Genomic DNA, 13,519 nt, shown 5'->3' on the forward strand with positions numbered 1-13,519 from the left:
CGCATTGCAGCGCTGCTGTTGCTATCGTTCCAATAAAATACCTTTACCAGCAGTGCACCGTCTTTCTCCACAATAGCCTTTGCATTTCCTACGGAAAACTTTAACGTTCTTAGCAGTTTATACCAGTCATCTCACAAAAGAAATCAACACGCGTCACCAAGCAACAAACAGCATTACTGACTTCAAAACGGGAAACATCCCACTTTCTGACAGCTTACAGCGCCATATTTTGATATGGTGGCAGAAAGTGGAGCTATTTTTTTTTTTTCAGCATAGTCCACGAGCACATCGATTGATGAAGATACCTATGATATTTCAGCGTCCTGTAATGTATACAGTCCGCACTACAGAGCTCGGAGCACCGTCACTTGAATTATAACCATCCGGTATACAAATAGACTGTAATCAATATACAGAAGGAGAGGTATTACGTTAAAGTTACCAACATCTTCACATTATTAATCATATTATCCTCAGTGTACATAATACACCGGGTGTCCCATTTATCTTGACCGCCCTAAATAACTGTTTGTTCAGATGAAAATTACAAAATGTTTCGCAAACGTTCTTTAGCCGTCAGGGGGGGCATCAATCAGATGATTCCCTTCGTTGTATCTTTGTTTTTTACAAACACATGAACAGTGGTATGACTTTTGTAAATGACACCCTGTATTTTTTATTCGGTAATTCATTTCCTCTCCTAAAGACTTATTCAAAAATATATCACAGTGTACCATTCACTGAAACACGTTATTAATTACATAATACAACATTGACTTTGAACCCAGGGTGACAAACTCGTACACTTGCTGGAGTTGTCAGAAAACAAATGAAAACCAACTTAAAACATAACACAAAATTTTCTTTGACTCTCCTGTACCATTGCCCAGGTGAAGAACATTCAAAGGTGCTCAAAGTGGTGACCCTGGACACCGATACACTGGAGCACTCGTTGAATGAAAGAACTATTTACTGCTTCCAGTGTTGCCTGCTAAAGAGAATTACAAGCAAGCACGATACGTACCTGCATGTCCCTTGGTGTTGTTGGAATATCGCGATAGACAACGTCTTAACGCGTCCCCAAAGAAAAAAGTCCAGCGGATATAAATCAAGAGACCTAGCAGGCCAAGTAACTGTTCCTCCTCGACCAATCCATCTGGCAGGATACCTTCAGTTCAGAACACGACGTGCACGCAAGGCTTTATGTGCTGAACATCCATTGTGTTGATACCACACAAGCATTCTGTTTCTTAGCGGCACTTCATCCAGAAGAGGAGGAATAATTCGTCTGAGGAAGTTGGCATACCCCGCTGTGCCGTTTAGACTACCATTGATGAAATAATGGCCAATAACTGTAGTACCAAGCATCCCACACCAGACGATAACTCTCCATTGACGCTGATGCTCCACCTGTCTAAACCATCGTGGGTTGTCGCTGGACTAATAATGCATGGTACTTGTATTTACCTGTCCTTTGTTTGAGAAGTCTCATTCATCGGTAAATAGAATATTGGAGGAGAAGTTCGGGTTGGCGTGGATTTGCTGCTGTGCTCACTAACATAACTGTACACAATTCTGTAAATCATTCCCATGCAATTCTTGATGTAGGTCTACATGGTAAGGATGGAACCGGTGACGTGTAAGAATACGATGTGCACTGGTTTTAGGAATGCCAATCTCGTGTTCAAACTATCACGTGCTCACATGTGGATTCTTAGCAACGGAAGCGAGAACAGTAACTTTAGCAGCTTCGTCTGTGTGAGTGTTACGACGATTGTGTTGCCGTGGGTTTAAACTTTCCCTTCCCTGAAGCGTCGCAACAAGACGAGAAAACATACATCGTGGGGGGGGGGGGGGGTTCTTGTCAGGATATCGTACTGTTCCGCTGCCTGCGTGGCATTTCGCCTACCTTCAACAATAACAACAATAAAAGAAACGTTATTTCGATCCAGTTTGTAGGAAGGACAGCCTTTACCGTATGCCTACTCAACACAACAGTATTCAAAAGGACTAAACTACTGTACTAAATGTACCCGTACATAAGAAAACAGTATTGCAATTACTGTTCTGCTAACTTACATTCCACATAGATGAGTCGCATTTCTACCTTCTCTTCGTTGGCGTACATTCTACTCACACAACTCTTCAACTGACGATGGTTGACGGAATGTGTTATGTAATTAATATCGTTGTGTTTCAGTGAATGATACATTGTGATACAATTTTCAATAGGTCTTTAGGAGAGGAAATGAAGTACCATATAAAAAATACAGGATGCCATATAAAAGAGTCATACCGCTGTTCATATCTTTGTAAAAAACAAAGCTACAACGAAGGCAATCCTTCTGATTGATGGCCACCTAACAGCTATAGAACATTAAATATAATCCGTTATGGAGTCGAGGTAGCAGTTGTTATACTGGTTATCACTATTAGGATTCAACCGCGATTCTTTTACATACTTTTTAACAACGCGTTTCAAGAGACAATGCTCCAATCATCAGGTTGTAAAATCTATGTCATGAAATTAAACGGACTAAATAGTAAAAAAGTTCAACGACGCACATAATAAAATAGAATTTACCGTGGAGTATGAAACTGACAATTGTTTACAGTTCCTGGACCTGAATATGAAAAAGCAGGGCAACAACATGCGTTCTCCGCTTATAGAAAACAAACTACGACTGATGCCGTGATCCCGAATGATTCATGCCATCCGCAGGCTTATAAAGAAGCTGCTTTCCGTAGTCTCGTGCATAGGGCAATCAATATACCTATGAAAGAAAAAGATATGGAGACTGAAATTAATACCGTTAAGAGAATAGCGATGAATAACGGTTACAGAATAGATATGGTTAAAAAACTGTTACGGAAAAGTAAAATAGCTTTTCAGACTAATAACCTAGTGAGGTATAGTCTTAAGCACGACATTGGCGAGAAGAGAAATAAGTTTGAAAGATCGGGAGTTTATAAGATTCAGTGCAGAACTTGTGATACAAAATATATAGGGCAGACAGGAAGATCATTCGCGATCCGGTATAAAGAACATAAAGATGCGCTCAGGTTAGGAAATTACGACAAATCAGCTTTTGCGAACCATATATATGAAACAGGCCATCCCCCTAATAGCATAGAAGACAACGTAGAAATATTACATGTAGAAAAGAAAGGGAGGAAACTTGATTTACTAGAGGAATTCGAGATAGCTATCCATGAAAAGAAACAAAGCAATATTCTAAATGCACAAGATAATTTTAAAGAAATGAGATTTTTTAGCGGGTTTTTAGAATTATTTTAGGGTAGGTATGCGACTTTAAACTTGTAGCATGTCACTGACGGAGTTGCGAGAGGCTAACGATAGCAGACCAATGCAATAAGGAAATCAGGCGCCCAATAGCATTGCGTTACCGTCAAGCACACGGCTGTAACCACGCCACAACACCTAGGCACGTCAGTCCACAACAGCTCCCGAGCCGGCACAGTGCGACAGCATATTTGGTAGCTATGGGACGGCCATCGACTTGTGTCAACAACTTCATTGTAAGACGAGGACCCACAGTCCAATATACTTTTAATTCTGTTTTACTCTATGGACTTCCCAGCTATTTGTGATGGTATTTTGTCTTTTTAGTCCGTTTAATTTCATGACATAGATTCTACAACCTGATGATGGTAGCATTGTCTCTTGAAACGCGTTGTTAAAATATATGTATAAGAATCGCGGTTGAATGCTAACAGTGATAACCAATATAGAACATTTGCTTGAAACATTTTGTAATTTGCATCTGTGTATCATCATATTAACGTAACACATACTCACCTTCGTGCATCATGGGACATTAATTTCACTTCCGTTGAACATGAGGCAACATCCTGAGACCTGAAGAATGCCGTACATCACTCACAGTCCGGAACGCTGGCTTGATGCATAGGTTGCCAATGCGGTCGCCTTGGAGCTCACAAGATGACCCATAGTCTAGAAAAGTTAATCTACATTTGAACAGTTATCGTTGGACTTCAGGAATAAATCCATTTGTAAAAACCTTGCTGACTATGGAATGGTGTGTCATATTTGACATGAAAGAACTGACTTGGGTGATGCTTGCCGCCGGCCGAGGTGGCCGAGCGGTTCTAGGCGCTACAGTCTGGAACCGCGCAACCGCAACGGTCGCAAGTTCGAATCCTGCCTCGGGCATGGATGTGTGTGATGTCCTTAGATTAGTTAGGTTTAAGTAGTTCGAAGTTGTAGGGGACTGATGACCCCAGAAGTTAAGTCCCATAGCGCTCAGAGCCATTTGAACCATTTTTTTTGTTGCTTGCCAGATGTGTTGTGGGAGAGACGCGTCTGCAATTTTTAAGTGCGTTAAAGTATTGTGCAATGTTATCACTCAAGTCTATGAATCTTAACAAGGTGTGTTATGTTTGCCATCGAAGAAGTAAGTTCGCAGTTACTTGTCAGTTATGATGTTGGGAAACAGTGTATATGATTTTTACTTCCTTATTAACGCCCATGTTAATAAACTTTTACAGGTTTAATACAAAAGGGGAGCCAGAAGTAATCATATACCATGAAGATCGCTGGAACTGACGGCCTTATCCTAATATGCTTCGGATAATTTTATAAAATGCATTACTTACACTGCTGGCCATTAAGACTGCTACACCAAGAAGAAATGCAGATGATAAACAAGTATTCATTGGACTAATATATTATACTACAACTGACATGTGATTACATTTTCCCATAATTTGCGTGCATAGATCCTGAGGAATCAGTACCCAGAACAATCAACTCTGGCTGTAATAACGGCCTTGATATGCCTGGACATTGAGTCAAACAGAGCTTGGATTGCGTTGCCATGCAGCTTCAACACGATACCACAGTTCATCAAGAGTAGTGACTGGCATATTGTGACGAACCAGTTGCTAGGCCACCATTGACCAGACGTTTTCAATTGGTGAGAGATCTGGGGATGTGCTGGCGAGGGCAGAAGTCGAACATTTTCTGTATCCAGAAAGGCCCGTACAGGACCTGCAACATGCGGTCGTGCATTATCCTGCTGAACTGTAGGGTTTCACAGGGATCGAGTGAAGGGTAGAGTCACGGGTCGTAACACATCTGAAGTGTAAAGTTCACTGTCGAAAGTGCCGTCAATGCGAACAAGAGGTGACCGAGACGTGTAACCAATTGTACCCCATACCATCACGCCGGGTGATACGCCAGTATGGCAATGAAGAATACATGCTTCCAATGTGCGTTCACCGCGATGTCGCCAAACAGGGATGCGACCATCATGACGCTGTAAACAGAACCTGGATTCAAATGGTTCAAATGGCTCTGAGCACTATGGGACTCAACTGCTGTGGTCATAAGTCCCCTAGAACTTAGAACTACTTAAACCTAACTAACCTAAGGACAGCACACAACACCCAGCCATCACGAGGCAGAGAAAATCCCTGACCCCGCCGGGAATCGAACCCGGGAACCCGGGCGTGGGAAGCGAGAACGCTACCGCACGACCACGAGATGCGGGCACCTGGATTCATTCGAAAAAATGACGTTTTACCATTCGTGCACCCAGGTTCGTCGTTGAGTACACCATTGCAGGCGCTCCTGTCTGTGATGCAGCGTCATGGGTAACCGGAGCCATGGTCTCCGAGCTGATGGTCCATGTTGCTGCAAACGTCGTCGATCTGTTCGTCTGTTCGTGCAGATGGTTGTTGTCTTGCAAACGTCCCCATCTGTTGACTCAGGGATCGAGACGTGGCTGCGCGATCCGTTACAGCCATGCGGATAAGATGTCTGTCATCTCGACTGCTAGTGATACGAGGCCGTTGGGATCCAGCACGGCGTTCCGTATTACCCTCCTGAGCCCACCGAGCCATATGCTGCTAACAGTCATTCGATCTCGACCAACGCGAGCAGAAATGTCACGATACGATAAACCGCAATCGCGATAGCTACAATCCGACCTTTATCAAAGTCGGAAACGTGATGGTACGCATTTCCCCTCCTTACAGGTGGCATCACAACAACGTTTCACCAGGCAACGCCGGTCAACTGCTGTTTATGTATGGGAAATCGGTTGGAAACTTTCCTCATGTCAGCACGTTGTAGGTGTCGCCACCGGCGCCAATCTTGTGTGATTGCTTTTAAAAGCTAATCATTTGCATATCACAACGTCTTCTTCCTGTCGATTTAATTTCGCGGCTGTAGGACGTCATCTTCGTGGTGTAGTTATTTTAATGGCCAGTTGTGTAATATTTCTGCTGAACTGCTACTTATAACATGGAGCTATTTTCGACTTCAACGACATCATCTAGAACAAAGCTAATTATACTGTGCCCCTGGTTCTCATGGACATAAAGAACTCCTCATTGCTGAGCTTCCGTTAGGCGGCATTCAACATGCAAATTCCGCGTACATCAAGGAAAGCGACAATGCCACAATAATGGTCACCTTGGTCAGTCAGTTGTGCAGGGTGTGGATAATTTTCTTGCTATAAACAAACCCATTCCCTGCGGGTTAAGCGAACGCTAAATCTGTTCACTCGGACTGTAGTAGCATGGAGCCACTGATACCCTGCGTTGTATTCAGTAGGAATTTCCAGAACTCATAGACTCCATATTCGCGTGGCAGTCGTGGGATCCCAACCGGAGCGACCAGCAATATCAGATAACGATGAACCACAGGCTCCAAACAAATTTCGACAAAGGCAGGCAGATGTTTGTTCTTGTTATATGAGAGGCGTCTCAGCAAGAACTAACGATGAAATAAGGTTTCAAATTGAAAAACAAGCTGCGTAATCTTCCTTACATACAACACAGAAATTGAGATACCACTATCGGCTGTTTAAAGTACATTTACTCACGGCCGCCCAGTGTCGGCCGTAATTATCGTACGACAGCAAGACTTGCTAGATATGGTAATGGGTTTATCCGGAACCGATTTACGTTGGAAAACAACATAGTTCCAAACTTCCTGGCAGATTAAAACTGTGTGCCCGACCGAGACTCGAACTCGGGACCTTTGCCTTTCGCGGGCAAGTGTTCTACCATCTGAGCTACAGAAGCACGACTCACGCCCGATACTCACAGCTTTACGTCTGCCAGTATCTCGTCTCCGACCTTCCAAACTTTACAGAAGCTCTCCTGTGAACCTTGCAGAACTAGCACTCCTGAAAGAATGGATATAGCGGAGACATGGCTTAGCCACAGCCTGGGGGATGTTTCCAGACTGAGATTTTCACTCTGCAGCGGAGTGTGCGCTGATATGAAACTTCCTGGCAGATTAAAACTGTGTGCCCGACCGAGACTCGAACTCGGGACTTTGCCTTTCGCGGGCAAGTGCTCTACCATCTGAGCTACCGAAGCACGACTCACGCCCGGTACTCACAGCTTTACCTCTGCCAGTATCTCGTCTCCGACCTTCCAAACTTTACAGAAGCTCTCCTGCGAACCTTGCAGAACTAGCACTCCTGAAAGAAAGGATATAGCGGAGACATGGCTTAGCCACAGCCTGGGGGATGTTTCCAGAATGAGATTTTCACTCTGCAGCGGAGTGTGCGCTGATATGAAACTTCCTGGCAGATTAAAACTGTGTGCCCGACCGAGACTCGAACTCGGGACCTTTGCCTTTCGCGGGCAAGTGCTCTACCATCTGAGCTACCGAAGCACGACTCACGCCCGGTACTCACAGCTTTACTTCTGCCAGTATCTCGTCTCCGACCTTCCAAACTTTACAGAAGCTCTCCTGCGAACCTTGCAGAACTAGTTCTGCAAGGAGACGAGATACTGGCAGAGGTAAAGCTGTGAGTACCGGGCGTGAGTCGTGCTTCGGTAGCTCAGTTGGTAGAGCACTTTCCCGCGAAAGGCAAAGGTCCCGAGTTCGAGACTCGGTCGGGCACACAGTTTTAATCTGCCAGGAAGTTTCATATCAGCGCACACTCCGCTGCAGAGTGAAAATCTCATTCTGGAAACATAGTTCCAGCTGTAACCACCAGGTACAAATCTGTGATTGTACACTGTTTGTATGAAGGTACGACGTCCACGCTTACTTTTTACAAACCGTAGTGTGAGTGAACAGTATGACTGTAGTGAAGAGAGACCGTGCGATATCAGTGAAACCTTATTATGCGAACGGCGGCTATTACACTGCTGCCTTGAGAGATTATCGCCGACTGAAATGTCTGAGAAGAGTCAAGAGACCGGTCCGCCCTATGGCCAACGGTACGGAAAGTTGTGAGGTCTATTTTCCACTGATACCCGTACAAGATTCAGACAGTGCAACTGTGGAAACCTCATGTTCCCAGTAAAGTTCAAAATTTGCTCCTCGGTTTCTGACGCGAATGGATGCCGATGTTATGTCACCGGGCTTTATTCTGTGGGGTGTCGAGAGATATTTGACACTACAGGGTGCGGCCGATACACAGAACCACTGAATTTGGGGTACTGATGAACCAAATGTTGTGCATGAAAGGCCATTTTACTCGCCGTTGTGTGACTGTGTGGTACGGCTTCACAAGCAGCTTTATTCTCGGTCCTTTATATTTTGAAGAGAATACACCATGTCTACAGTGACGCCTGCACATTATCGAGACCTCCTTGTACAACATATGACTCCTGCTTATGGAGAGCGCAGCTGAGTGGAAACGATACAAGACTGGGAAACTCCTATTGTCATTCGCCCAGTGAAAGATCTGCTTAATGCAGTCTCCCACGAACGTGTTACCTCCAGACGTTTTCCAGATGCAGTGCCGTCAGGATCGCCTCGGCAGTCTAATAAATGGTTCAAATGGCTCTGAGCACTATGGGACTCAACATCTTAGGTCATAAGTCCCATAGAACTTAGAACTACTTAGACCTAACTAACCTAAGGACATCACACACACCCATGCCCGAGGCAGGATTCGAACCTGCGACCGTAGCAGTCCCGCGGTTCCGGACTGCAGCGCCAGAACCGCTAGACCACCGCGGCCGGCCTCGGCAATCTCCATGTGAGTTTTGGCTCCGGGGGTATCTAAAGGAACGCGTTCACCAGGGGCACATTCGGCCTCTACCTGATTTGAAGGCCATGTACACGAACACGTTTCGCAGATTCCACAGTGACTGCTGCGAATATGCCAAATCCTGTCACAATAAGTAAACATCAAGTGTCTCGTTTCCGAAAGAACTTCGTTTACATGGGGAATTAACTTTGAATTGGACAGTCGGATATGACCACTCGCACATGCCACCTCTGTAGCTGTTAGTTTGGCATACTGTGTAACCACGAGCCACTTACGTCATCCATGTACCTATCTAAGTTCCTGACTTCTTTTTCTTTTTCTGGCTTCACAGGATTAAAAGGCATCATTGCAGTCGCATGTTTTCAGTACTCCATTACTGTATTTTTGTTTCCAATCTCTGAAAGATTTGGACCTTCGTATGTTAGTGAGCTTAGGAATGAACCATTCGCTTCGTTGTTCGGAACAAAATACTTCTGAATTTTAAACATAAGCACTCAGTACTGAAACGTCCCCCTAGAACAATTATACATGACTGTGCTTCAACTGACACACAATATTTTTAGCGCGACGCAATCTGACTTTCAAAAATCCCTACAAAAGAATGGCCCTGACTAACATTAACCTATACCTTTCACAAATCACTTACCTCACAAAAATCTTCGTTACTCAAGCTACAGCAATACAGCGAGCGCCACTACTGCCAGCTAAATAAAAGATTCAAACTACGGAAGGCACTAACTACTGATAGGCATAGTTAGCAAATGAAAGATTTTAATAGAAAACAAACTATGTATTTACCTTAATAGTCATAATACACACCTGGAAATTGAAATAAGAACACCGTGAATTCATTGTCCCAGGAATGGGAAACTTTATTGACACATTCCTGGGGTCAGATACATCACATGATCACACTGACAGAACCACAGGCACATAGACACAGGCAACAGAGCATGCACAATGTCGGCACTAGTACAGTGTATATCCACCTTTCGCAGCAATGCAGGCTGCTATTCTCCCATGGAGACGATCGTAGAGATGCTGGATGTAGTCCTGTGGAACGGCTTGCCATGCCATTTCCACCTGGCGCCTCAGTTGGACCAGCGTTCGTGCTGGACGTGCAGACCGCGTGAGACGACGCTTCATCCAGTCCCAAACATGCTCAATGGGGGACAGATCCGGAGATCTTGCAGGCCAGGGTAGTTGACTTACACCTTCTAGAGCACGTTGGGTGGCACGGGATACATGCGGACGTGCATTGTCCTGTTGGAACAGCAAATTCCCTTGCCGGTCTAGGAATGGTAGAACGATGGGTTCGATGACGGTTTGGATGTACCGTGCACTATTCAGTGTCCCCTCGACGATCACCAGTGGTGTACGGCCAGTGTAGGAGATCGCTCCCCACACAATGATGCCGGGTGTTGGCCCTGTGTGCCTCGGTCGTATGCAGTCCTGATTGTGGCGCTCACCTGCACGGCGCCAAACACGCATACGACCATCATTGGCACCAAGGCAGAAGCGACTCTCATCGCTGAAGACGACACGTCTCCATTCGTCCCTCCATTCACGCCTGTCGCGACACCACTGGAGGCGGGCTGCACGATGTTGGGGCGTGAGCGGAAGACGGCCTAACGGTGTGCGGGACCGTAGCCCAGCTTCATGGAGACGGTTGCGAATGGTCCTCGCCGATACCCCAGGAGCAACAGTGTCCGTAATTTGCTGGGAAGTGGCGGTGCGGTCCCCTACGGCACTGCGTAGGATCCTACGGTCTTGGCGTGCATCCGTGCGTCGCTGCGGTCCGGTCCCAGGTCGACGGGCACGTGCACCTTCCGCCGACCACTGGCGACAACATCGATGTACTGTGGAGACCTCACGCCCCACGTGTTGAGCAATTCGGCGGTACGTCCACCCGGCCTCCCGCATGCCCACTATATGCCCTCGCTTAAAGTCCGTCAACTGCACATACGGTTCACGTCCACGCTGTCGCGGCATGCTACCAGTGTTAAAGACTGCGATGGAGCTCCGTATGCCACGGCAAACTGGCTGACACTGACGGCGGCGGTGCACAAATGCTGCGCAGCTAGCGCCATTCGACGGCCAACACCGCGGTTCCTGGTGTGTCCGCTGTGCCGTGCGTGTGATCATTGCTTGTACAGCCCTCTCGCAGTGTCCGGAGCAAGTATGGTGGGTCTGACACACCGGTGTCAATGTGTTCTTTTTTCCATTTCCAGGAGTGTATATATAGCAGTTCATGACATCCAGTCTTACAACTGCACTGTTTCTGATGGACACATTTCCAGATCATCTGCTCTCAAAAATCCGCCATCTCACTTCCCCACATCCACCACTGCTGGCGGCTCACCTCCAACTGCGCAACGCTACGTGCTGTTAACATCCAGCCGCCCAACACTACAATGGCAGACAACAATGCAAACCAGCCACAGACTGCACACAGCACAGCCAGTGATTTTTCATACAGAGCGCTACGTGGCGTTACCAATAAGAAAACCTAAACAGCCTCCTTACAGTACATTAAACTAAACGAGAAGAGCTTCGCGCACACGCGTAAAGAAAACGCTTCCCAGGTCTCTAGCATTGATATAATGAAACAAAAGAATGGTAGAATGGTCTACGTAACCTGCTGATTAATTTTAAACAATTTACAGAAAAACGCCACACACATATATGGACCCTTCTTCCGAAAAGTGCTTCAATTAAATGAATGACTATATTGATGATGTCAATCTGTTGTAAATTATGAAAAATATTCTGTGCTCAAGCATTAAGATGTTTTAGGAAAGCGAAAACCTCGTCTATAGAGACTATCATGGACTCTATGAACAGATAACTTTCGAAATACAGCACACAGGGTTCGTCCATGTAATCTAAAAGCGCCGTAGACAAATGCGTCCAGTTTGATTCCGTGTTCCTTGACTTCCGGAAGGTACTGAAATACACTGTCGCACTGTCATCTGTCTAAAGAAATACAAGATCACCAAGCATCTGACGAGATCTGTGATTCGTTCAAGACTTCCTTCCTTACAGATAGAACTCAACATGTCTCTCTTAACGGAACAAAATCGACAGATGCAAAAGGTAGTTTCTGGAGGTTCCCCACTGAGCGTTGTAGGGCTATATTGTTTACAGTATACATGTATAAATCATCTGCAAGATAGCGCCGAGAACTCCACGAAGCTTTCTGCAGGCGATGCTGGTGTCTGCGGAAAGGCTGCAACCCCAGAAGACTATAGCGAACGCAGGAAGACGTGTAGATGATAGATGATTCTTACTGATTCCGAACGTGAATCAACGTGGCGTATGACATCCATTACTATTAAATTACGCTTTTGGTGAGAGACCACTGGAAACAGTAACAACCGTACAATACGTGGATATAACAATCCTGAAGAAGCTAAAGCGTAGTGATCACATAAAACTATCAGTAGGAAGATCAGATACCAGACTGATATTCATTGAAACATTAACGAAATACAATTCATCAATGAAAAAAGTGACTTGCAGAACACTTGTTCGGCAGAGTATTGTGTTAAATATCTTCAATATTTCGCGGCCCTGTTAGCAACTGTGTAAATATTAATTTTAATTTTAAAAATTAACAGCCTCAGTTGCACTGTTTGCCTAGAATTTACCTAGGTTCCAGTCGGGATAACCCAATCTTCTTCATAATAACGGTAACTACCGTCTCTCCATAGTGGACATCGTCAAGCTAAAACTACAAATCCATAAATTATCGTCAGACTGCCGAAACTTATCTGTAACGGCCTCGGTCCCACTTTGCGACCGCGATGCGGCAGCCACGAGTGCTGTACTGGAACTGACCGAAGCGTCACGAGGCACACCTAGGCGCACACAATACCTTGCGCCTGCGCATAAACTGTATGATAGTTACTTGTTGGGACAAGACGTGAACTTAACTCCTGACCTTGAATTTACTAGTAAAGTGAAAATAAAAGGTATAGCTGAGGAAAAGGGCGTATATGTTAACCTGTGCAGAACGTACTTAGATCGACTGTCTTAACGTTTATGAAGTATTCATTGGTCATGATATGAGGAAGACATGTGCTTACAAGGTATGGCCTATCTAGGAAAATTTTTGTGCTTAAGCACGAAGTTTAATCACCTAAGAAGAGTTTAGGAGTGGGAATAATAATATAAAGCCAACATCGCCATTATTACGACTAGGTTTAGAAGTTATTAAGACGTAATTGTTAAGCACTTGCTTAGCTATGGTTACAACGCAGGAACATCTTATTGACTTAGCACACAAATGGTCATTACTGAACTTAGAAACAAGTGTATATCTAATCTGTAACATCCAGCAATACGGGCCATATAAAATAGATTGTCATTATTCAAGATTATTATATTTGACCTGAAATGGTCTAGAATCAAGTCAAAAACTAATACACGTGCCTGATTGAGCTTCTTGGCGAATTTATGGTTATGAGTTGCAGAAAATACTAAAGTAGGGGAAATGTGGCGGCAATGGG

Source organism: Schistocerca cancellata, chromosome 8 (genome assembly GCF_023864275.1).
Source record: "Schistocerca cancellata isolate TAMUIC-IGC-003103 chromosome 8, iqSchCanc2.1, whole genome shotgun sequence".
Classification (NCBI taxonomy): Eukaryota; Metazoa; Arthropoda; class Insecta; order Orthoptera; family Acrididae; genus Schistocerca; species Schistocerca cancellata.